Source organism: Triturus cristatus, chromosome 12 (assembly GCF_964204655.1).
Source record: "Triturus cristatus chromosome 12, aTriCri1.1, whole genome shotgun sequence".
NCBI classification, from domain to species: Eukaryota; Metazoa; Chordata; class Amphibia; order Caudata; family Salamandridae; genus Triturus; species Triturus cristatus.
The window spans coordinates 216,369,266-216,396,623 of NC_140595.1; the positions used below are offsets into that span (position 1 = coordinate 216,369,266).

At 42.2% G+C, this 27,358-nt stretch overlaps 1 long non-coding RNA gene across 1 annotated transcript in view; it reads right to left on the bottom strand.

Annotated features, from left to right (window-relative positions):
• The window catches only part of LOC146773113 (uncharacterized), a 315,939-nt gene that overhangs the window by 256,638 nt on the left and 31,943 nt on the right, over positions 1–27,358 (bottom strand). The window lies entirely within an intron of this gene.

Below are 27,358 nucleotides of genomic sequence, written 5' to 3' on the forward strand. Positions count from 1 at the left end.
GGAGAAAGGTTTACGCTACAGTTAGTGGGAATAATAAATACTATGAACATCAGATTAACATGTTCATCTTAGTACATTCTAATCAGATACGCTATAGAGTAGTTGAGAACATTGTGATTAACCACACCTTCAAACAAATGGACAAGTCCCCAATAATGCTCTAGCTTCTTTCATCTCACCATCCAGGTCTTCAGCTGGGCATCCTGTTTACCCTGATAACCATTTCAATACCATGATAAATGTATCCTAGCGCTTGCTAGGCAACCGACTACCAACATGTCAGATGACATTCTGCTCTAGCTTTATGATGTCAGGCACCACTTGACCAATCGCCCTGGGTGACGAGGACACACAGGAAAAAAAACATCAGCAACTATGCACTAGGTAAATATCTGTAATTATGACAGCAAGGCAAGTAGGAGGTGTAATGGAAAGTACTCTGAAAAACCAAAAACATTGGGCTCCTTTTGAAAGTGGGATGGAGCTACAGGAGGCAGAGTATACTAAACAGCAATCCATCTGGAGAATCAGAGTCCCATATACAGAGTGCAGGGAAACAGGTTAAATGAGTTTCAATCCATGAGAAAGAACCTCAATCGCCCTCACCTATGGCAACTCATTCCAGCCTTAAAGACAGTAATGTCCTCTGATGCCATTGTTAGCACAGGTATCTAACGCAGGCTGTGTCAGTCTTGGAGACAAAGTCTTAGATAAAGTATCACGATCACTGAAACATCAAACATATTGCTACAGTCTCAACAAAAAATATAATTATGCCAAAGGCCCCACTAAATAGGTACTGAGGGCTCTCGGATACTTGGAATGTATTTATTGACAAGCAAAAGTATTCAATGTGAGTTTGACTTACCATGTAAATGGATAACGGAAGGCCGAGTGCTGAGGAATAGGTTCTTTTTTTTTTTTTGGTCTCAGCAACGCAGAGAAATTCTCTTCTGCAACACTGCCACCTCTGGTCATTCGGTATATTCTGCAGATGGAAAACTCCACTGTTAGTCCTTCAGAACTTCGGCCGAGTGCTAAGAAATGGGTTCTTTTTTTTTTTTGGTCTCAGCAACACAGATAAATTCTCTTCTGCAACACTGCCACCTCTGGTTATGCGGGACATATTGCAAATGGAAAATTCCACTGTTAGTCCATCAGAACTTGGGCCGAGTGCTTAGAAATGGGTTTTTGTTTTTTTTTGTCTCAGCAACACAGAGAAAAAATCTCTTCTCTGTAACACTGCCACCTCTGGTCATTCGGGACATTCTGCAGATAGAAAAGTCCACTGTTAGTCCATCAGAACTTGGGCCGGGTGCTGAGAAATGGTTTTTTTTTTTTTTGGTCTCAGCAACGCAGAGAAATTCTCTTCTGCAACACTGCCACCTCTGGTTATTTGGGACATTCTGCCGATGGAAAAGTCAACTGTTAGTCCATCAGAACTTGGGCCGGGGGCTGAGGAATGGGTTCTTTTTTTTTGTCTCAGCAACGCAGAGAATTTCTCTTCTGCAACACTGCCACCTCTGGTCATTCGGTATATTCTGCAGATGGAAAACTCCACTGTTAGTCCATTAGTACTTGAATATTTTCAAACTAATACAATGCAATAGAAAATGGGTTTTCCAAGCTTTAGTAATCAGTACTGTGGAGACCGTAATATTGTGAAAATCCACAGCTTACTCCAAATGTAAATCTCAGTTTTAATGTTTGACCTAGAATATAGCTCTCAATCCTATGCCTCATTTGCTACAACTCTCTACACAACTCTAGCAGCTATATCAGGACGTAGATAAAAAGTTGCAATTGCCAGCCAAGTGACGGCGTCCCCTTCTCAGAGCAATTCTTTTAAGGCATGATACACCAATAGTAATTAAGGGATCTTTTGAGATGAGGGAGAAAGGTTTACGCTACAGTTAGTGGGAATAATAAATACTATGAACATCAGATTAACATGTTCATCTTAGTACATTCTAATCAGATACGCTATAGAGAAGTTGAGAACATGGTGATTAACCACACCTTCAAACAAATGGACAAGTCTCCAATAATTCTCTAGCTTCTTTCATCTCACCATCCAGGTCTTCAGCTGGGCATCCTGTTTACCCTGCTACCCATTTCAATACCATGATAAATGTATCCTAGCGCTTGCTAGGCAACCGACTACAAACATGTCAGATGACATTCTGCTCTAGCTTTATGATGTCAGGCACCACTTGACCAATCGCCCTGGGTGATGAGGAAAAACAGGAAAAGGAGACATCAGCAATTATGCACTAGGTAAATATCTGTAATTATGACAGCAAGGCAAGTAGGAGGTGTAATGGAAAGTACTCTGAAAAACCAAAAACATTGGGCTCCTTTTGAAAGTGGGATGGAGCTACAGGAGGCAGAGTATACTAAACAGCAATCCATCTGGAGAATCAGAGTCCCATATACAGAGTGCAGGGAAACAGGTTAAATGAGTTTCAATCCATGAGAAAGAACCTCAATCGCCCTCACCTATGGCAACTCATTCCAGCCTTAAAGACAGTAATGTCCTCTGATGCCATTGTTAGCACAGGTATCCAACGCAGGCTGTGTCAGCCTTGGAGACAAAGTCTTAGATAAAGTATCACGATCACTGAAACATCAAACATATTGCTACAGTCTCAACAAAAATTATAATTATGCCAAAGACCCCACTAAATAGGTACTGAGGGCTCTCGGATACTTGGAATGTATTTATTGACAAGCAAAAGTATTCAATGTGAGTTTGACTTACCATGTAAATGGATAACGGAAGGCCGAGTGCTGAGGAATAGGTTCTTATTTTATTTTGGGTCTCAGCAACGCAGAGAAATTTTCTTCTACAACACTGCCACCTCTGGTCATTCGGTATATTCTGCCGATGGAAAACTCCACTGTTAGTCCTTCAGAACTTGGGCCGGGTGCTGAGAAATGGGTTTTTGGTTTTCTCTTTGGTCTCAGTAACGCATAGAAATTCTCTTCTGCAACGCTGCCACCTCTGGTTATGCGGGACATATTGCAAATGGAAAATTCCACTGTTAGTCCATCAGAACTTGGGCCGAGTGCTTAGAAATGGGTTTCTGGTTTTCTCTTTGGTCTCAGTAACGCATAGAAATTCTCTTCTGCAACACTGTCACCTCTGGTTATTTGGGACATTCTGCCGATGGAAAACTCCACTGTTAGTCCTTCAGAACTTGGGCCGGGTGCTGAGAAATGGGTTTTTGGTTTTCTCTTTGGTCTCAGTAACGCATAGAAATTCTCTTCTGCAACGCTGCCACCTCTGGTTATGCGGGACATATTGCAAATGGAAAATTCCACTGTTAGTCCATCAGAACTTGGGCCGAGTGCTTAGAAATGGGTTTCTGGTTTTCTCTTTGGTCTCAGTAACGCATATAAATTCTCTTCTGCAACACTGTCACCTCTGGTTATTTGGGACATTCTGCCGATGGAAAACTCCACTGTTAGTCCTTCAGAACTTGGGCCGGGTGCTGAGAAATGGGTTTTTGGTTTTCTCTTTGGTCTCAGTAACGCATAGAAATTCTCTTCTGCAACGCTGCCACCTCTGGTTATGCGGGACATATTGCAAATGGAAAATTCCACTGTTAGTCCATCAGAACTTGGGCCGAGTGCTTAGAAATGGGTTTCTGGTTTTCTCTTTGGTCTCAGTAATGCATAGAAATTCTCTTCTGCAACACTGTCACCTCTGGTTATTTGGGACATTCTGACGATGGAAAACTCCACTGTTAGTCCTTCAGAACTTGGGCCGGGTGCTGAGAAATGGGTTCTTTTTTTTTTTTTTTGGTCTCAGCAACACGGATAAATTCTCTTCTGCAACACTGCCACCTCTGGTTATGCAGGACATATTGCAAATGGAAAATTCCACTGTTAGTCCATCAGAACTTGGGCCGAGTACTTAGAAATGGGTTTTTGGTTTTCTCTTTGGTCTCAGTAACTCATAGAAATTCTCTTCTGCAACGCTGCCACCTCTGGTTATGCGGGACATATTGCAAATGGAAAATTCCACTGTTAGTCCATCAGAACTTGGGCCGAGTGCTTAGAAATGGGTTTCTGGTTTTCTCTTTGGTCTCAGTAACGCATATAAATTCTCTTCTGCAACACTGTCACCTCTGGTTATTTGGGACATTCTGCCGATGGAAAACTCCACTGTTAGTCCTTCAGAACTTGGGCCGGGTGCTGAGAAATGGGTTTTTGGTTTTCTCTTTGGTCTCAGTAACGCATAGAAATTCTCTTCTGCAACGCTGCCACCTCTGGTTATGCGGGACATATTGCAAATGGAAAATTCCACTGTTAGTCCATCAGAACTTGGGCCGAGTGCTTAGAAATGGGTTTCTGGTTTTCTCTTTGGTCTCAGTAATGCATAGAAATTCTCTTCTGCAACACTGTCACCTCTGGTTATTTGGGACATTCTGACGATGGAAAACTCCACTGTTAGTCCTTCAGAACTTGGGCCGGGTGCTGAGAAATGGGTTCTTTTTTTTTTTTTTTGGTCTCAGCAACACGGATAAATTCTCTTCTGCAACACTGCCACCTCTGGTTATGCAGGACATATTGCAAATGGAAAATTCCACTGTTAGTCCATCAGAACTTGGGCCGAGTACTTAGAAATGGGTTTTTGGTTTTCTCTTTGGTCTCAGTAACTCATAGAAATTCTCTTCTCTCCTCTGCAACACTGCCGCCTCTGGTCATTCGGTATATTCCGCAGATGCAAAAGTCCACTGTTAGTCCATCAGAACTTGGGCCGAGTGCTTGGAAATGGGTTCTTGGTTTTTTCTTTGGTCTCAGTAACGCAGAGAAATTCTCTTCTGCAACACTGCCACCTCTGGTTATTCAGGACATTTTGGAGATGGAAAAGTCCTTTGTTAGTCCATCAGAACTTGGGCAGGGTGCTGAGGAATGGGTTCTTTTTTTTTTTTTTTTGGTCTCAGCAACGAAGAGAAATTCTCTTCTGCAACACTGCCACCTCTGGTTATTCGGGACATTCTGCAGATGGAAAAGTCCACTGTTAGTCCATTGTACTTGAATATTTTCAAACTAATGCAATGCAAAAGAAAATGGGTTTTCTAAGCGTTAGTAATCAGTACTGTGGAGACCGTAATAGTGTGAAAATCCACAGCTTACTCAAAATGTAAATCTCAGTTTTAATGTTTGACCTAGAATATCGCTCTCAATCCTATGCCTCATTTGCTACAACTCTCTACACAACTCTAGCAGCTATATCAGGACGTAGATAAAAAGTTTCAATTGCCAGCCAAGTGACGGCGTCCCCTTCTCAGTGCAATTCGTTTAAGGTATGATACACCAATAGTAATTAAGGGATCTTTTGAGATGAGGGAGAAAGGTTTACGCTACAGTTAGTGGGAATAATAAAAACTATGAACATCAGATTAACATGTTCATCTTAGTACATTCCAATCAGATACGCTATAGAGAAGTTGAGAACATGGTGATTAACCACACCTTCAAACAAATGGACAAGTCTCCAATAATGCTCTAGCTTCTTTCATCTCACCATCCAGGTCTTCAGCTGGGCATCCTGTTTACCCTGCTACCCATTTCAATACCATGATAAATGTATCCTAGCGCTTGCTAGGCAACCGACTACCAACATGTCAGATGACATTCTGCTCTAGCTTTATGATGTCAGGCACCACTTGACCAATCGCCCTGGGTGATGAGGACACACAGGAAAAGGAGACATCAGCAATTATGCACTAGGTAAATATCTGTAATTATGACAGCAAGGCAAGTAGGAGGTGTAATGGAAAGTACTCTGAAAAACCGAAAACATTGGGCTCCTTTTGAAAGTGGGATGGAGCTACAGGAGGCAGAGTATACTAAACAGCAATCCATCTGGAGAATCAGAGTCCCATATACAGAGTGCAGGGAAACAGGTTAAATGAGTTTCAATCCATGAGAAAGAACCTCAATCGCCCTCACCTATGGCAACTCATTCCAGCCTTAAAGACAGTAATGTCCTCTGATGCCATTGTTAGCACAGGTATCTAACGCAGGCTGGGTCAGCCTTGGAGACAAAGTCTTAGATAAAGTATCACGATCACTGAAACATCAAACATATTGCTACAGTTTCAACAAAAATTATAATTATGCCAAAGACCCCACAAAATAGGTCCTGAGGGCTCTCGGATACTTGGAATGTATTTATTGACAAGCAAAAGTATTCAATGCGAGTTTGGCTTACCATGTAAATGGATAACGGAAGGCCGAGTGCTGAGGAATAGGTTCTTTTATGTTTTTTTGGTCTCAGCAACGCAGAGAAATTCTCTTCTGCAACACTGCCACCTCTGGTCATTCGGTATATTCTGCAGATGGAAAACTCCACTGTTAGTCCTTCAGAACTTGGGCCGGGTGCTAAGAAATGGGTTCTTTCTTTTTTTTTGGTCTCAGCAACGCGGATAAATTCTCTTCTGCAAAACTGCTACCTCTGGTTATGCGGGACATATTGCAAATGGAGAATTCCACTGTTAGTCCATCAGAACTTGGGCCAAGTGCTTAGAACTGGGTTCTTGTTTTTTTTGTGGTCTCAGCAACGCAGATAAATGCTCTTCTCTCCTCTGCAACACTGCTACCTCTGGTCATTCGGTATATTCTGCAGATGGAAAAGTCCACTGTTAGTCCATCAGAACTTGGGCCGTATGTCATACACCAATACACATTCATGCAGGAGCCACTAGTACCTCATCATGATGCTTTCATACAGAGTATCAGCGCTCCTGCGCTATCCACCATGGAAACTTAAATTAAACAAGCGCTCCTGTGCAGAATGGCTAATGAAGGGAAAGGAAAACAACGTAGCCCCTGAGTTTGGGGCTCAGCATCAAGGTGGCGTGCTGGGACTCCTGCAGCACCACTGGCTACCTAGCAAGAAACGGAAATAAACGCGTCCTAACAAGCAGCACTCCACCTCAACCAGGGTGAAGCGCACTAGCGCAGAAGTTACCAACAGGCAAGCAACAAACGGCAAGTCATAGGATATGGAGAAGCGTGACAGCGCGGGAAGTTCACAAACAACAGGAAGCGCTACAGGAACGAGTCACTTAACCCCGAAACGCTCCAGCGCGGACTCACGCAATTCCCATAGTACAATGGCCCGAATCGCTCCAGCGCGGACTCACGCAAACCTCAGAAACAGTCCTTTCAGGGGCAAGGCGTTGCGCTCCTGCGCGGAACTGTCATGCAGGTTCCAGGTCTCAGCACGGTCTTAGGGCATCTGGTCTGGCGTCGATGCGAAGCGCTGCACCGGGGGGGAAGACGCAGGTAAAATCAAATCCTTCCGGAAACGCCGCTGACGTCAGGGTGGTTCTGGCATGGCACACTAGACCGCTAACCTACGCGGGACCGGAAGTGAGGGGAACTACCTCCCGCAGGAGGCACTGCGCATGCACTCCAGGCATACAGGGACAGAGACGGGAGGAACGGTGAGCTAGCATTCACCCCATGACAAATGTCCTCTGATGACATATTGTTAGCACAGGTATCTAAAGCAGGCTTTGTCAAACTTGGAGACAAAGTCTTTCATAAAATATCATGATCACTGAAACGTCATCCATATTGCTAGTCTCAACAGAAATTAGAATTATTCCAAAGACCCCACTAAAAAGGTACTGAGGGTTCTTAGATGCTATGAACTTATTTAATGACAAGCAAAAGTATTCAATGTGAGTTTGACTTACCATGTAAATGGATAAAGGAAGGTCGAGTGCTGAGGAGTGGGTTCTTTTGTTTTTTTTGTCTCAACAACGCAGAGAAATTCTCTTCTGCAACACTGCCACCTCTGGTCATTCTGTATATTCTGCAGATGGAAAAGTCCACTGTTAGTCCATTAGTACTTGAATATTTTCAAACTAATGCAATGCAATAGAAAATGGGTTTTCCAAGCGTTCGTAATCAATACTGTGGAGACCGTAATATTGTGAAAATCCACAGCTTACTCCAAATGTAAATCTCAGTTTTAATGTTTGACCTAGAATATAGCTCTCAATCCTATGCCTCATTTGCTACAACTCTCTACACAACTCTAGCAGCTATATCAGGACGTAGATAAAAAGTTGCAATTGCCAGCCAAGTGACAGCGTCCCCTTCTCAGAGCAATTCTTTTAAGGCATGATACACCAATAGTAATTAAGGGATCTTTTGAGATGAGGGAGAAAGGTTTACGCTACAGTTAGTGGGAATAATAAAAACTATGAACATCAGATTAACATGTTCATCTTAGTACATTCCAATCAGATACGCTATAGAGAAGTTGAGAACATGGTGATTAACCACACCTTCAAACAAATGGACAAGTCTCCAATAATGCTCTAGCTTCTTTCATCTCACCATCCAGGTCTTCAGCTGGGCATCCGGTTTACCCTGCTACGCATTTCAATACCATGATCAATGTATCCTAGCGCTTGCTAGGCAACCGACTACCAACATGTCAGATGACATTCTGCTCTAGCTTTATGATGTCAGGCACCACTTGACCAATCGTTCTGGGTGATGAGGACACACAGGAAAAGGAGACATCAGCAATTATGCACTAGGTAAATATCTGTAATTATGACAGCAAGGCAAGTAGGAGGTGTAATGGAAAGTACTCTGAAAAACCGAAAACATTGGGCTCCTTTTGAAAGTGGGATGGAGCTACAGGAGGCAGAGTATACTAAACAGCAATCCATCTGGAGAATCAGAGTCCCATATACAGAGTGCAGGGAAACAGGTTAAATGAGTTTCAATCCATGAGAAAGAACCTTAATCGCCCTCACCTAAGGCAACTCATTCCAGCCTTAAAGACAGTAATGTCCTCTGATGCCATTGTTAGCACAGGTATCTAACGCAGGCTGGGTCAGCCTTGGAGACAAAGTCTTAGATAAAGTATCACGATTACTGAAACATCAAACATATTGCTACAGTTTCAACAAAAATTATAATTATGCCAAAGACCCCACTAAATAGGTACTGAGGGCTCTCGGATACTTGGAATGTATTTATTGACAAGCAAAAGTATTCAATGCGAGTTTGGCTAACCATGTAAATGGATAACAGAAGGCCGAGTGCTGAGGAATAGGTTCTTATTTTATTTTGGGTCTCAGCAACGCAGAGAAATTTTCTTCTACAACACTGCCACCTCTGGTCATTCGGTATATTCTGCAGATGGAAAACTCCACTGTTAGTCCTTCAGAACTTGGGCCGGGTGCTGAGAAATGGGTTTTTGGTTTTCTCTTTGGTCTCAGTAACGCATAGAAATTCTCTTCTGCAACGTTGCCACCTCTGGTTATGCGGGACATATTGCAAATGGAAAATTCCACTGTTAGTCCATCAGAACTTGGGCCGAGTGCTTAGAAATGGGTTTCTGGTTTTCTCTTTGGTCTCAGTAACGCATAGAAATTCTCTTCTGCAACACTGTCACCTCTGGTTATTTGGGACATTCTGCCGATGGAAAACTCCACTGTTAGTCCTTCAGAACTTGGGCCGGGTGCTGAGAAATGGGTTTTTGGTTTTCTCTTTGGTCTCAGTAACGCATAGAAATTCTCTTCTGCAACGCTGCCACCTCTGGTTATGCGGGACATATTGCAAATGGAAAATTCCACTGTTAGTCCATCAGAACTTGGGCCGAGTGCTTAGAAATGGGTTTCTGGTTTTCTCTTTGGTCTCAGTAACGCATAGAAATTCTCTTCTGCAACACTGTCACCTCTGGTTATTTGGGACATTCTGACGATGGAAAACTCCACTGTTAGTCCTTCAGAACTTGGGCCGGGTGCTGAGAAATGGGTTCTTTTTTTTTTTTTTTGGTCTCAGCAACACGGATAAATTCTCTTTTGCAACACTGCCACCTCTGATTATGCAGGACATATTGCAAATGGAAAATTCCACTGTTAGTCCATCAGAACTTGGGCCGAGTACTTAGAAATGGGTTTTTGGTTTTCTCTTTGGTCTCAGTAACTCATAGAAATTCTCTTCTCTCCTCTGCAACACTGCCGCCTCTGGTCATTCGGTATATTCCGCAGATGCAAAAGTCCACTGTTAGTCCATCAGAACTTGGGCCGAGTGCTTGGAAATGGGTTCTTGGTTTTTTCTTTGGTCTCAGTAACGCAGAGAAATTCTCTTCTGCAACACTGCCACCTCTGGTTATTCAGGACATTTTGGAGATGGAAAAGTCCTTTGTTAGTCCATCAGAACTTGGGCAGGGTGCTGAGGAATGGGTTCTTTTTTTTTTTTTTGGTCTCAGCAACGAAGAGAAATTCTCTTCTGCAACACTGCCACCTCTGGTTATTCGGGACATTCTGCAGATGGAAAAGTCCACTGTTAGTCCATTGTACTTGAATATTTTCAAACTAATGCAATGCAAAAGAAAATGGGTTTTCTAAGCGTTAGTAATCAGTACTGTGGAGACCGTAATAGTGTGAAAATCCACAGCTTACTCAAAATGTAAATCTCAGTTTTAATGTTTGACCTAGAATATCGCTCTCAATCCTATGCCTCATTTGCTACAACTCTCTACACAACTCTAGCAGCTATATCAGGACGTAGATAAACAGTTTCAATTGCCAGCCAAGTGACGGCGTCCCCTTCTCAGTGCAATTCGTTTAAGGTATGATACACCAATAGTAATTAAGGGATCTTTTGAGATGAGGGAGAAAGGTTTACGCTACAGTTAGTGGGAATAATAAAAACTATGAACATCAGATTAACATGTTCATCTTAGTACATTCCAATCAGATACGCTATAGAGAAGTTGAGAACATGGTGATTAACCACACCTTCAAACAAATGGACAAGTCTCCAATAATGCTCTAGCTTCTTTCATCTCACCATCCAGGTCTTCAGCTGGGCATCCTGTTTACCCTGCTACCCATTTCAATACCATGATAAATGTATCCTAGCGCTTGCTAGGCAACCGACTACAAACATGTCAGATGACATTCTGCTCTAGCTTTATGATGTCAGGCACCACTTGACCAATCGCCCTGGGTGATGAGGACACACAGGAAAAGGAGACATCAGCAATTATGCACTAGGTAAATATCTGTAATTATGACAGCAAGGCAAGTAGGAGGTGTAATGGAAAGTACTCTGAAAAACCGAAAACATTGGGCTCCTTTTGAAAGTGGGATGGAGCTACAGGAGGCAGAGTATACTAAACAGCAATCCATCTGGAGAATCAGAGTCCCATATACAGAGTGCAGGGAAACAGGTTAAATGAGTTTCAATCCATGAGAAAGAACCTTAATCGCCCTCACCTAAGGCAACTCATTCCAGCCTTAAAGACAGTAATGTCCTCTGATGCCATTGTTAGCACAGGTATCTAACGCAGGCTGGGTCAGCCTTGGAGACAAAGTCTTAGATAAAGTATCACGATCACTGAAACATCAAACATATTGCTACAGTTTCAACAAAAATTATAATTATGCCAAAGACCCCACAAAATAGGTCCTGAGGGCTCTCGGATACTTGGAATGTATTTATTGACAAGCAAAAGTATTCAATGCGAGTTTGGCTTACCATGTAAATGGATAACGGAAGGCCGAGTGCTGAGGAATAGGTTCTTTTATGTTTTTTTGGTCTCAGCAACGCAGAGAAATTCTCTTCTGCAACACTGCCACCTCTGGTCATTCGGTATATTCTGCAGATGGAAAACTCCACTGTTAGTCCTTCAGAACTTGGGCCGGGTGCTAAGAAATGGGTTCTTTCTTTTTTTTTGGTCTCAGCAACGCGGATAAATTCTCTTCTGCAAAACTGCTACCTCTGGTTATGCGGGACATATTGCAAATGGAGAATTCCACTGTTAGTCCATCAGAACTTGGGCCAAGTGCTTAGAACTGGGTTCTTGTTTTTTTTGTGGTCTCAGCAACGCAGATAAATGCTCTTCTCTCCTCTGCAACACTGCTACCTCTGGTCATTCGGTATATTCTGCAGATGGAAAAGTCCACTGTTAGTCCATCAGAACTTGGGCCGTATGTCATACACCAGTACACATTCATGCAGGAGCCACTAGTACCTCATCATGATGCTTTCATACAGAGTATCAGCGCTCCTGCGCTATCCACCATGGAAACTTAAATTAAACAAGCGCTCCTGTGCAGAATGGCTAATGAAGGGAAAGGAAAACAACGTAGCCCCTGAGTTTGGGGCTCAGCATCAAGGTGGCGTGCTGGGACTCCTGCAGCACCACTGGCTACCTAGCAAGAAACGGAAATAAACGCGTCCTAACAAGCAGCACTCCACCTCAACCAGGGTGAAGCGCACTAGCGCAGAAGTTACCAACAGGCAAGCAACAAACGGCAAGTCATAGGATATGGAGAAGCGTGACAGCGCGGGAAGTTCACAAACAACAGGAAGCGCTACAGGAACGAGTCACTTAACCCCGAAACGCTCCAGCGCGGACTCACGCAATTCCCATAGTACGATGGCCCGAATCGCTCCAGCGCGGACTCACGCAATTCCCACAGTACAATGGCCCGGATCGCTCCAGCGCGGTACTCACGCAAACCTCAGAAACAGTCCTTTCAGGGGCAAGGCGTTGCGGTCCTGCGCGGAACTGTCATGCAGGTTCCAGGTCTTAGGGCATCTGGTCTGGCGTTGATGCGAAGCGCTGCACCGGGGGGAAGACGCAGGTAAAGTCAAATCCTTCCGGAAACGCAGCTGACGTCAGGGCGGTTCTGGCATGGCACACTAGACCGCTAACCTACACGGGACCGGAAGTGAGGGGAACCACCTCCCGCAGGAGGCACTGCGCATGCGCTCCAGGCATACAGGGACAGAGACGGGAGGAACGGTGAGCTAGCATTCACCCCATGACAGCACCCCCGTCCAAAACAGAACCCCCCTCCCCGCAACAGCAGAATCACACAGGGGTGGCGGGGCGAGGACTGGAAGAATGACTGATATGGAAGGCACGCACCAGCCGGGAAACGTGGCGAACATGTGACAAGGGCTCCCAGGACCTTTCCTCCGGACCATACCCTTTCCAGTCAACCAGGTAGAACAGCCTCCCCCGGGAACGACGGGAACCAAGGATCGCCCGGACCTCATACTCCACATGATCATCCCTAAGAACCGGGGAAGGGGGGGTAGACACCACGCAATCAGGGTGCACAGGACGCAGAAGGGACACATGGAAAACGGGGTGTACCTTCATTTGAGGAGGCAGCAAGAGTTTCATGGATACGGGATTGATAGCCCTCTCTATCACATAAGGACCTACAAAGCGGGGCAACAGCTTCTTGGGACCGTGTGTGTTGAGGTGTCTGATGGAAAGCCACACCCTATCACCTTATTTGTAAGCGGGTTCCCTAGCCCTGCGGTTGTCTGCGTACTGTTTATAGTCCTCTTTGGCCTTGGCTAGCTCAAATCGGGCCTGCTGCCAGAGCGCGCAGAGCTTGGCGTGATACACCTGTACTGTGGGCAAGGGATTGGTCTGCGGCGCCTTCCAAGGCATGGTTTTTGGATGTTGGCCCTGGAGGCAATAGAAGGGAGACATACCAATAGCAGAATGTTTATTGTTATTATAGGCGAATTCCACCATCCATAGCATGTCCGCCCATTCCTGTTCGGCTGATAGAAGGAAGCAACGCAGATATTGCTCGATGGTGTGATTCGTCCTCTCGGCTTGACCGTCGGTCTGAGGATGATAGGCTGATGACAAGCAAACATCCACGTTCATGGTCGCACACACCTCATTCCAGAAACGTGACACGAACTGCGACCCCCTGTCCGTGATCACCACGGACGGTATACCGTGCAATCTGACCACATTTTGCAGAAAAACCACAGCCAATTCGGCTGCCGAAGGCAATTTCTTCAGTGGTACGAAATGGGTCATTTTCGTGAGGTGATCCACTATGGTGAGTATGGTGGTGTATCCCAACGTGGTGGCTGGTAATTCTACTACGAAATCCATGGATATGGTGTGCCAGGGACGAGGCGGAACTGGGATGGGATGTAACAACCCCACGGGTGGTCCCGGCACGTGTTTACCCTGAGCACATACTGCACAACGTGCGACATGGTTCTTGGTGTCTTCTTCCAACGTGGGCCACCAGAAATGCCTCTGTACCAGGTCTACGGTTTTGTGAAAACCCGGATGGTTGGACAAGACGTGGTCGTGGCATATGCACGGGGCCTGCTGTTGGTGTGTAGCCAGCGGAAGGTAGTACCTGTCCTCTTTATACAAGAACCCGTTCTGAGAGATGATCCCTCTGTGGTTTGGGGGCAAGGAAGACGGATCTATCTGTGCTACGTCGTCACGGAGCCGGGAGAGGAACTCCGAAGACAGCACAACACCCTGAAAGCACTGTTCCGGGAGGATGGGAACGGGGTCAATGGGTGACACAGGACCATTGGTGTCCTCCAGGCGGGAGAGAGCATCGGCCTTGGCGTTCTCCTTTCCTGGCCGATAGGTGATGCGGAAGTCGTACTCGTTAAAAAACAGAGTCCATCGTAGTTGTCTAGCAGTGAGGGCAAGAGCCGAGCGGAGAAACTGCAGGTTTCGATGGTCCGTGTAGATTACCACGGGGTGTTTGGCGTCTTTCAGATAGTGACGCCACTCCTCGAAGGCGGCTTTGATAGCCAGGAGCTCTCGATCCGAGATGGTGTAGTTGCGTTCGGCTGGTAGGAGCTTCCTTGAATAGAATGCCACGGGGTGCAGGAGGCCTGTCTCGGTGTCCCTTTGTGACAACACTCCTCCCAGAGCTTCCTTTGAGGCGTCCGCCTCCATGATGTATGGATGTTCGGAATCGGGGTGTTTCAATACGGGGGCTGTGGTGAACTTCTGTTTTAAGTCTTGGAAGGCGTGCTCGGCCTTGGTGTCCCAACAGAAGCGAGTCCCCTTCCGCAGCAAGCGGGTGATGGGGTCACGATTTCGGAAAAGCCGGTGATGAAGCGGCGGTAATAATTGGCGAACCCTAGGAATCGCTGTATGTGTTTCACCGTCGTAGGGGATGGCCAGTGCAGGATGGCTTCTATTTTTTTGTTATCCATTTGAATGCCAGCTGGGGTGATATGTCCCAGGAATTCCACGGACCTGGTATGAAAAACGCTTTTCTCCAGTTTCACATACAACCTTTGTTGTTCCAGCTGTCGGAGAACTGCACGCACGTGCTGGACGTGGTCTGTCATGGTCTGTGAATAGATCAGTATATCATCGATATACACGATGCAGAAGATATCGATGTAGTCTCTCAGAGTTTTGTCGATGAAGAACTGGAAGCCCGCGGGGGCGTTGCAGAGTCCGAAAGGCATGACCTGGTATTCAAAGAGGCCAAATTTGGTTCGGAATGCCGTTTTCCATTCGTCGCCCTCTCGGACTCTGACAAGATGGTGCGCCCCCCTGAGATCGAGTTTGGTGAACACGGAGGCGTTCTTCACCTGGTCCAAAAGACTGGAGATCAACGGCAGTGGGTACCTGTTCTTGACGGTGATGGCGTTCATAGCTCTATAGTCAATGCATGTTCTGAGATCTCCCTCCGTCTTAGCTACGAAGAAAAGAGGAGAGGACACTGGGGACCTAGAGTGACGTATGAATCCGTTCTTTAGATATTCATTCAGGTAGGAGCGGAGGTGCTCGTTCTCTATTTCCGTGAGGGAGTAGATCCGGCTACAAGGAAGCGTGGATCCGGGGATCAAGTCAATCTGGCAGTCGAACGGATGATGAGGAGGCAGGGTGTTGGCACCTTTTTTGTCGAACACCGCCGCCAAGTCATGGTATACCTTTGGTACGCTGTTCTGTTCCGTCATGCCGGTTCCTGTTATGGAGAGGGAGTGGGCCTGTACGGTATGTACAAGAGGAGAGCCGGTCGACTCATAGCAAGAGATGGCGCAGTGAGCCGAGTCCAAGACCAGAATCCCGGATGCCCAGTCTATTTGTGGGTTGTGGCGCACCAAACGCATGCTATTACAACGCATACCTTTACAACGCATTTTTTACAACGCTAGTACTACTACAACGCATTACTTTACAACGAAATCTCTTACAACGCCAAACCTATTTAAATACTGAAAAGAGCTGTTACAACGAAGTATATTACAACGCATACCATTACAACGCGATTTTTTTTTTTTTTAAATTAAAAGTACAATAAAATCTGGCACGGGATGCAGGGAAATTAGGGGTTTTAGGGTGGGGAAGTGTATTAAAACGTGGAGAAGAACTGTACGTAAATCGTCTGAAACGCATTACCAAATTAATACTCGGGTATTAAAATTAATACTCGAGTATTAAAATTAATACTCAAAAATCCCCAAAAAAATCCGTTTTCACACATTACTAAGCATTTAAAAAATAACGAAACAATAAATAACAGAACAAACACATTTTTAACATGATTAGATCGCAAAGTAAGTAAACCAACTGAAACATAACACACATACACATAGGCGCCATTTTACCCATCTCACTTGTAAAACTTGTCCTACCACAGTTTCTATGTAAACAATACCAAAAGACATGTTCCAAAATGGATGCCAAAACGGAGCAAATGAATGAAAACAATATTTGTTAAAAAGCATTTTTAAATTATCATTTTCCACAGTAAAACAAAGCATTAAAAAAAACACAGCGAACGCAGTTTTTTAAAAAATTAATAGTGACACAGAGTAAAACTTATAAATACAAGGGAGACACCATTTTGCACTCAGTTGATTATCAACTAGCAGAGAGAGCAGACGTAATAAGCTGACCCTCTGTCACCTGCACTGCGACCTCCTCAGAGAGAGCACAGAATTCACTCGTGAAAGCATAACACCAGAACAACTACTAGTAAGTTATTAATATATTTCTAAACGTTTGTTTTTAGAAAAATATATTTTCATAACCCACAAAAAATATAATTTTAATTAATAATAAAAACTTTACAAATGTAATGTTTCCAATATATTATCAACAAAATTAAACTCACAATTAAAACAAGTTTTTTATTTTCCACAACCAGAAAATCGGAAGATTTTGACATTCCACAATAGCTGCACCTATTTTGGCATCCTCACCACGTTAACGATTGACAAACTCAATTGTTCAGGTAAATGTTATTTATGTGTAATGGTTTTACTTGTAAAATTTATTTTTTTAAATTTCCTAAACTCATGTTTGGCAAAGGTGTTTTTTTTAAATACTCAATCTCACCACATAATAAACGAAAAATTACCATGATGCTGGAGTAACAATTTCTAATAAGACTACAGTTAGTTACCACATCTGCAAAAGCGTTTCATATTACTAGGGCAAATATTTGTATTCTAAGTCCATGAATGTTCTGCATTTTACTAATTTAGTAATAGTTTCGAAATTACCTGTTCTGTTTTAGTTGAAAAATACATCAAATGTGTAGTATGTTTACTCTCACCAATTGTTACTCATACTCCTTTTTCATATTACAAAAGTGTTTTTTTTTTTTTTTTTTTTTCTAACCAACGTTGACAAAGGAACAATTATTATTTTTTTTTTTTTTTCCAACAGCGAACATCTTTTCCCCCAAAAAAATTCAACCTCCTACAAGCATCAGGTTAAAGGGACGATAACAAAAAAACCACTGGATAAGGTATGTAACCTTTTCCATTTTTTTAATACTATACATTATTAATCCTTCCTTTTGCAATTATTCCTCCTCGAACGGACCTCATTTGAAAACTAATGGATAGTTTAGAGAAACAATATACTATTTCTACTCTAGGAAGGAGCAACATTAGGGATATTTCTGTGTAGTGTAGGGGTACATATCTCTATTTCTACTGCAGTAAGGTGCATTGATTAGGACAGTGTCATGTAGTCCTAGTTATATTGTATGTCAGTATAATTTTAAAGATACTCAGTTTCAACATTTGTAACCACCGTTAATTATTTTTTTTTCCTTTTTTTTTTTCCCAAAGAAAACAACTTTAAATCACAACTAAAATCTTGAGCCAACAAAGGAAATCATCTTCAGCCACCTCATCCAGAAAAGCGAGTTCTACGAAACAAGGTATTTATTTTCAACACGGATTCTTAACCTTAAAAATACTACACTAACTATCACATTGCTAAAGTTTTCCCAAAAAAATCAATGCAGTTATGATTACATTTCCCCACTTCAGAATTATATTTCATGTCTAAAGGATGGTTTAGCATTACGGAAATTATTATGTGCTGCAACTTATATCACATGTGCGATTTTTGAAGAAAATTTTTAAAAATCACATTTCTCAACATCGTTCTGTTTCCAAATTTTTTTCTTTTTTCACTTTTCCAGACATTTATTTATCGATTCCACAACAAATCACCTTGTAAGTGTCTACACAAGCCTACACACCAATACCACTGAACAAGAGTCAGCAAGAAAAGCAATTTCGAAAGAAAAAGGTAATTTGAAGCAACATTGTAAGATGCAGCAGATTTTAAAATGTACCATGCTTTAGAGGTAACAATTAACTATTCAAAATCCAGGAAGGTGCAGCAGTAGGGAAAGTGTTGGATAGTCTAGGAGTATCAATTTACTATTCTAACTCCATGAAGGTGCAGCAGTAGGGAAAGTGTTGGATAGTGTAGGGGTATCTATTTACTATTCTAACTCCAGGAAGGTGCATCAGTAGTGAAAGTGTTGGATAGTGTAGGGGTATCAATTTACTATTCTAACTCCAGGAAGGTGCATCAGTAGGGAAAGTGTTGGATAGTGTAGGGGTATCAATTTACTATTCTAACTTCAGGAAGGTGCAGCAGTAGGGAAAGTGTTGGATAGTGTAGGGGTATCTATTTACTATTCTAACTCCAGCAAGGTGCATCAGTAGGGAAAATGTTGGATAGTGTAGGGGTATCAATTTACTATTCTAACTCCAGGAAGGTGCAGCAGTAGGGAAAGTGTTGGATAGTGTAGGGGTATCAATTTACTATTCTACTCCAGGAAGGTGCATCAGTAGGGAAAATGTTGGATAGTGTAGGGGTATCAATTTACTATTCTAACTCCAGGAAAGGGGAATCAGTAGGGAAAGTGTTGGATAGTGTAGGGGTATCAATTTACTATTCTAACTCCAGGAAGGTGAATCAGTAGGGAAAGTGTTGGATAGTGTAGAGGTATCAATTTACTATTCTAACTCCAGGAAGGTGCATCAGTAGGGAAAGTGTTGGATAGTGTAGGAGTAACAATTTACTATTCTAACTCCATGAAGGTGCATCAGTAGTGAAAGTGTTGGATAGTGTAGGGGTATCAATTTACTATTCTAACTCCAGGAAGGTGCATCAGTATTGAAAGTGTTGGATAGTGTAGGGGTATCAATTTACTATTCTAACTCCAGGAAGGTGCATCAGGAGGGAAAATGTTGGATAGTGTAGGGGTATCAATTTACTATTCTAACTCCAGGAAGGTGCATCAGTAGGGAAAGTGTTGGATAGTGTAGGGGTATCAATTTACTATTCTAACTCCAGGAAGGTGCATCAGTAGGGAAAGTGTTGGATAGTGTAGGGGTATCAATTTACTATTCTAACTCCAGGAAGGTGAATCAGTAGGGAAAGTGTTGGATAGTGTAGAGGTATCAATTTACTATTCTAACTCCAGGAAGGTGCATCAGTAGGGAAAGTGTTGGATAGTGTAGGAGTAACAATTTACTATTCTAACTCCATGAAGGTGCATCAGTAGTGAAAGTGTTGGATAGTGTAGGGGTAACAATTTACTATTCTAACTCCAGGAAGGTGCATCAGTATTGAAAGTGTTGGATAGTGTAGGGGTATCAATTTACTATTCTAACTCACGGAAGGTGCATCAGGAGGGAAAATGTTGGATAGTGTAGGGGTATCAATTTACTATTCTAACTCCAGGAAGGTGCATCAGTAGGGAAAGTAATGGATAGTGTAGGGGTATCAATTTACTATTCTAACTCCAGGAAGGTGCATCAGTAGGGAAAGTGTTGGATAGTGTAGGGGTATCAATTTACTATTCTAACTCCACGAAGGTGAATCAGTAGGGAAAGTGTTGGATAGTGTAGAGGTATCAATTTACTATTCTAACTCCAGGAAGGTGCATCAGTAGGGAAAGTGTTGGATAGTGTAGGAGTAACAATTTACTATTCTAACTCCATGAAGGTGCATCAGTAGTGAAAGTGTTGGATAGTGTAGGGGTAACAATTTACTATTCTAACTCCAGGAAGGTGCATCAGTAGGGAAAGTGTTGGATAGTGTAGGGGTAACAATTTACTATTCTTACTCCATGAAGGTGCATCAGTAGGCAAAAGAATGGATAGAGTAAAAGTTATGTTGTAAAAAAATCGTAAATTATATCATGCTAATTTTTTTTACTTTTCTCCTTTTTTCAGATAATGTCTAGCCTTGGAGCAGCCAACTACCTTAAATCCAGGAAGGGCAAAAATTTGTTAAACCATGGTGGATACATATATAGTAAGGAAAGAATAAGTTTAACTAGAAATCATTGGAGGTGCGTGCAATACTACACTACCCATTGCAGTGGCAGAGCGGTTACTGTTGATAATTTGGTTGTGAAAACCACTGAACATAACCACTCTGCCTCTGCAATGGATGTAGAAATCAGAGAGACAATAAATGAGATGAAAGCAATTGCAAGCACCTCCAATGATTCTACAGGATCAATTTTAAGGGAGGTTGCACAGCATGTCCCCAGTCATGTTGCTAGTAACATGCCTATAATACCCAATTTGAGAAGAATTATTCAGAGACAAAAGCAGGCAAGTAATATTCAATTGTCTACACCACATACATTCTCTGACATTAGAATTCCTCATGATCTTTCTATTTCTTTTTCTGATGAACCTTTCCTTCTGCATGACAACGAAAACCCTCAGAAACGTATTCTAATTTTTAGTACCCCACGTAACCTTGCTAAGTTAGAAAGTAGTGAAATTTGGATGATGGATGGGACGTTTAAAAGTACACCCCATCCTTTCACTCAAATTTACACTATACATGCAAAAATTAACAATAGTGTAATTCCCTTAGTGTATAGTTTGCTACCTGATAAGACTTCTGCAACATACACTGAACTTTTATCAGTGATTAAAAGCAAAACATCTGCAAGTCCTCGAAAAATAATTATTGATTTCGAATTGAGCATGATCAATGTGATCACTAAAACGTACACGGATACCCAAATTCAGGGATGTTTCTTCCATTTTTCGCAGGCATTTTGGCGTAAACTACAGAAAACATCCCTAGTTGCAGAATATTCTCGGGATAGCAAACTACAGTTTGAACTTAAAAAATTAACTGCACTTTGTTTTGTTCCTCCCGATAGTGTGGACGAGTACTACACTGCAATTATAGAATCTGTTTATTATACGAGTAACGAGGAAAAATTGGCACCCATTCTAAATTACTTTGAGGACACATGGATTGGACACCTAAGCAGATCGGGTCGCAGGAGGAAGCCACGATTCCATGTGGAGTGGTGGAACTGCTACACGAGTTGTTTAGAGGGAGAGGCCAAAACAAACAATGCCATTGAGGGGTGGCATAACTCCTTCAATCATACAATTGGAAAACCACATCCTAACTTCTACTCATTTTTGGAAACTTTGAAGAAGGAGCAAAGTTTCCAAGAAATGAGAATAGCACAAACACTCGCAGGTAGTCTAAACCCACGAGTAACAGTCAAAACAAGGGAAATGTCTGAGAGACTATTGGCAATTTTGCAACAGTTTTCGTTGTGTGTGGCTATAGACTACCTGGAAAATCTTTCTAACATTCTTTCTTTTTAAAACAATGAATGTACTTACTTTCCTGCTTTGCTTTAAATTATAGTAATTTTTAAAATTCAATTGGCATACAAATTTTTTTTTTCTAAAAATTTTTTCAAACAAACAAGTCGGGTTTTTTTAATTATTTTAAACAAATCTTCATTTCCTCCAAAATAAACCAATTAGTACAAATTAACTGTTCCATCGAATTTAAACCACTTTTCATTATCGGAACTCCATTTTTCAAATTACCGAACAAATCCAATTTAAATACCGTCAAAACCAATCACCAAATTTCAAACAGATGTATAATATACAAATCAAACCATATTCCGAAATGCACTTTGCAGCAGAATCATCATTTGTATTTCAATTTTCATTTACAAAATTTACAAGTACGCACAATTTTTGAACTTAGAAATAAAGATCGACAGTACGTTTTTTACTTCGTAAATAAACAAATCAACTGTCTGAACAGTAACTTTTAATTTTGTAAGAGTTACATATTTATTTTAAATAACTAACTTACTTTAAGCGACCCGACATAGTCATGTATTAATGACATTAATGTGGACATGTTTAACAACATTTAAAACATCTATTAGTTTTCCAGCAACCTCCCCTTATTGTTTCCTTACTATATATATATCCCTTTTAAATGTTTAATCTATAATATCAACTGAAAACATTTCCTACCTGGACGCAGATCAGCTTCCTGCTGCTTCCTCCTCCGATGCTCTGCAAAATGGCGCATTACGTCGACGCTCACGTCCTTACGTCATCGCGTGCATCTCAATTTATGGCGGACTACTTTTTTAAATTCTACTGTAAATAAATGTTAATATATGTAAATAAAATATATATATTTTGTAATAAAAATCAAACTTACTTTGAAAAATTTATGAAAAATATGCTTATTTTTTTCATGATTTTTATAACAAATAAAAATGTGAAATCAAAAATTTTTTACTGTCATTATTTAAAAATAATTTTAATAAACACCAATATTATAATTAAATAAATGTAAATTAACTAAATATGTTCCTTACCTTGACTCTATTGTCTTTTCCCTTCAAAACTTTCTCTTACTTCACTTTCTGTACCTTCTTTTCTTGTTCCGCGGGTTGAATATTCTAAGGCTGCCAAAATAAATGAAGGACAAAGACGCTCATAGACTACAATGGAAAAGCGTGGGAATTTATTACAAAAAGTAAGTTATAAATGTGTTTTCTAATTTTAAAATTTTATTAATGATAAATTTGTAAATATATTACTCTTTTAATTTTTATATTTTTTCTTTTTTTTTTAAATAAAATTATATTATTTTTATAATACTTAAACCAAAAAAACTCTTCCATTACTTTAAAAAAGGGCACTGTCTTTTGTACTTATAAATACTCTAGTCTTTTCATATGTAATAAAAATACTCTAGTATTTTAAATTAGGTACTCACTCATATTCATTTAAATTATAATATTCAATACTCCATTTTTTTTTTTTAAAAACACATTCAATTTAGAAAAATGGTCAACTCTTAAATTTGGTAATTATTAAGTATCAACTTTTATTATTTAATAAATCTTTTAGTTTTTTAACTATCCAACAAAACATTCCTACTAAACTAAATGGCCTAGTATAAATATTAAAATACTCATTTATTAATTTAACTACTATCCAACAAAACATTACTACTAGACAAAATACTCAAGTCTTAATATTTTAATTAACTACTCACTTTTTAAAAATTAATATTGCTTTATTATAAATACTTAAAATACTCAAGTATTAATTTAACTACTATCTATCCAAACATTTCTACTAGACAAAATACTCTAGTATTAATATTTTGAAAAACAAATAACTTTTGTCAAATTACAAATGCTTTTTTATAAATAATTAAACAAGATAAATATTTTTTTAAATGGAAACACAAAGAAAAAAAAATGCGTTGTAATAGTATATGCGTTGTAAAAGTACTTACCATATAACATCTTGCGTTGTAAAGCCATGCATTGTAAATGAGTGCGTTGTAAAGGCATTTTCAAATAATGCGTTGTAAAGGTATATGCGTTGTAACAGTACTTACCATATAATAACACGCGTTGTAAAAGCATGCGTTGTAAAAGTTTTTGCGTTGTAAAAAATGCGTTGTAATAGCATAGCGTTGTAAAAGTTGTGTTGTAAAGGTGGTTCCCCGCACCAACCAAGGTAGGCCCAGTATAACGCGGAACTGGGGGGCATCGATTACGTCGAAAGCGATTAATTCCGTGTGTCCGTTCTTCAATGCCATACTCAGATCCTCTGTTTGAAACCGGATGAGGCCAGAGGTAAGATCGGTTCCGTCCACTGCCTTGACGGTCTCTGGTTTAGTCTTTGCCACCGTAGTCATACCCAGATCAGTCATGAACTGGGTGTCAATAAAGTTGCCAGTGGCTCCCGAATCAAGGAGGGCGGTTACCTGCCATACCTGCCCTGTTTTGGCTCGCAGGACCACCTCTACTCCCATGTGGTGGTTTCCATCCAAAAGGGCAGGGGTCGTTGAATTGCAGGAGGAAGAACCCAGTAGCTGGACCCCGTTACCTACTGGGTTTCTCCAATTCCCGCCTTCTCTACCTTGGACACAGGCAGAGCAAACGGTCTCCCTCCTTTGGCTCGGGTGGGTTTCACGGGGCATTCCCTTACGAAGTGCCCGTTTTTTCCGCAGTAGAGGCACAGGTTCTTCCTTCTTTTTTCTCGTTCCTTATTGGTGAGGGGCCCTCGCATCCCTCCTATCTGCATAGGTTCTGGCGTATCGCCGGACTGGGCTGGCTCCTCCTTGGTTTTCTCCCTGAGAGACAGGAATCGGTTCTCACCGCCTTTGCTTCTCTCGTTTTTTCATTCTTGTAGCCTGTAGTTGACCTTAACCACCAAATCGATGAAGGGACCGATCTCTTCCGGGGGATCCGGCATCTGGGAAATCAGGTCCTTTAGGTCATCGCGTAGGCCCCGGTAGAACACGGATATCTTTTTTGGTCTCAGGCCAGCGAGCTTCTATGACTAACCTACTGAAGGTTGTGATTTCGGTATCGCTCATGACGTCTGGGTGAGATGATTACCTTGGGCTTCGCATACTGTCAGGGCCCCACAAGTACCTGCTTCTTGCGGAGGGATCTCACAAGGACGACAAGAGCTATCGCCCACTCTATCCCACTTAGGAGTGAACAACAAGCTAGGATAGATATGGAAGCGGGGAAGGTAGCCTAGGATGGCTGATTGGCGTAGGTGTTAGCAGCGGACGTCCCTCTGGTGGAGATGCCCTGGGCCCCAGCTGAATAGGGAAACAAGGGGACACCTGTTACCAACAATACAACAGTCGTATGTCATACACCAGTACACATTCATGCAGGAGCCACTAGTACCTCATCATGATGCTTTCATACAGAGTATCAGCGCTCCTGCGCTATCCACCATGGAAACTTAAATTAAACAAGCGCTCCTGCACAGAATGGCTAATGAAGGGAAAGGAAAACAACGTAGCCCCTGAGTTTGGGGGTTCAGCATCAAGGTGGCGTGCTGGGACTCCTGCAGCACCACTGGCTACCTAGCAAGAAACGGAAATAAACGCGCCCTAACAAGCAGCACTCCACCTCAACCAGGGTGAAGCGCACTAGCGCAGAAGTTACCAACAGGCAAGCAACAAACGGCAAGTCATAGGCTATGGAGCGTGACAGCACGGGAGGTTCACAAACAACAGGAAGCGCTACAGGAACGAGTCATTTAACCCCGAATCGCTCCAGCGCGGACTCACGCAATTCCCATAGTACAATGGCCCGAATCGCTCCAGCGCGGACTCACGCAAACCTCAGAAACAGTCCTTTCAGGGGCAAGGCGTTGCGCTCCTGCGCGGAACTGTCATGCAGGTTCCAGGTCTCAGCACGGTCTTAGGGCATCTGGTCTGGCGTCGATGCGAAGCGCTGCACCGGGGGGAAGACGCAGGTAAAGTCAAATCCTTCCGGAAACGCCGCTGACGTCAGGGTGGTTCTGGCATGGCACACTAGACCGCTAACCTACGCGGGACCGGAAGTGAGGGGAACTACCTCCCGCAGGAGGCACTGCGCATGCACTCCAGGCATACAGGGACAGAGACGGGAGGAACGGTGAGCTAGCATTCACCCCATGACAAATGTCCTCTGATGACATATTGTTAGCACAGGTATCTAAAGCAGGCTTTGTCAAACTTGGAGACAAATTCTTTCATAAAATATCATGATCACTGAAACGTCATCCATATTGCTAGTCTCAACAGAAATTAGAATTATTCCAAAGACCCCACTAAAAAGGTACTGAGGGTTCTTAGATGCTATGAACTTATTTAATGACAAGCAAAAGTATTCAATGTGAGTTTGACTTACCATGTAAATGGATAAAGGAAGGTCGAGTGCTGAGGAGTGGGTTCTTTTGTTTTTTTTGTCTCAACAACGCAGAGAAATTCTCTTCTGCAACACTGCCACCTCTGGTTATTAAGGACATTCTGCAGATGTAAAAATCCACTGTTAGTCCATCGGAACTTGGTCCGGTTGCTGAGGAATGGGATCTTTTTTGGTCTCAGCAATGCAGAGAACTTCTCTTCGGCAACACTGCCACCTCTGGTCATTCGGGACATTCTGCAGATGGAAAAGTCCACTGTAAGTGCATTAGAACTTGAATATTTTCAAACTCATGCAATGCAATAAAAAACGGGTTTTCTAAATGTTAGTAATCAGTACTGTGGAGACCGTGATATTGTGAAAATCCACAGCTTACTCAAAAAGTAAATCTCAGTTTTAATGTTCAACCTAGTATAGATCTCTCAATCCTATGCCTCATTTGTTACCACTCTCTACACAACTCTAGCAGCTATAGCAGGACGTAGATAAAAAGATGCAACTGCCAGCCAAGTTACAGCGTCCCCTTCTCAGTGCAATTCTTTTAGGGTATGATACACCAATAGCAATTAAGTGATCTGATGAGTTGAGGGAGGAAACTTTACTCTACAGTTAGTGGGATACCCAGGATGCAGTTAGCATTTCTTCCCTACGGCAGGACGAGGACCCTCTGATAAACTTCATTCAGCAGCATGTGCTGCCTGAGATATAAGAGGTCAAATAAGAGCCCAGTTTTTACTAAAAGGTCCGAACTTCCCCTACAATGGCCTTCAAAAGAACTTGACAGGTGTAGTCCCAGGAGAACTATGAGGCCTTCTTGAGGGGTGTAGTTAAGTAAGTCCATTTTATGGCCATTTGTAGGAACACCACGTGTCTCATGATGGTGTAGAGAAAGGGTAAATGTCCACTTTGCCACAACACAGTAGGCCTTCATTTAGGCTTTATCCTAATTATAAGAGCTCCCGATTTGGTCGTTATGGGAAAAGACGCACAGAGAGTGGCTTGGTACACAGGGTCTGGAACACCGGCTGCAGTATTACTCCTATTGCCTGCTACTCTCGCACCTGCACCGGTATTTACAACCTTCCATGTCTGGAATTCCAAATAGTATGTTGTAAATCAGGATTTCCATGCAGATTGGAACTTGGTAGGTGCAATTTTAGATGGTTTTACACTTGGACATTTCACTGACTCTCAGCAGGCAACATGGCTATCCGTGTTGCAAAGGACTCGTATCCTAATTCAGATGGTTACTG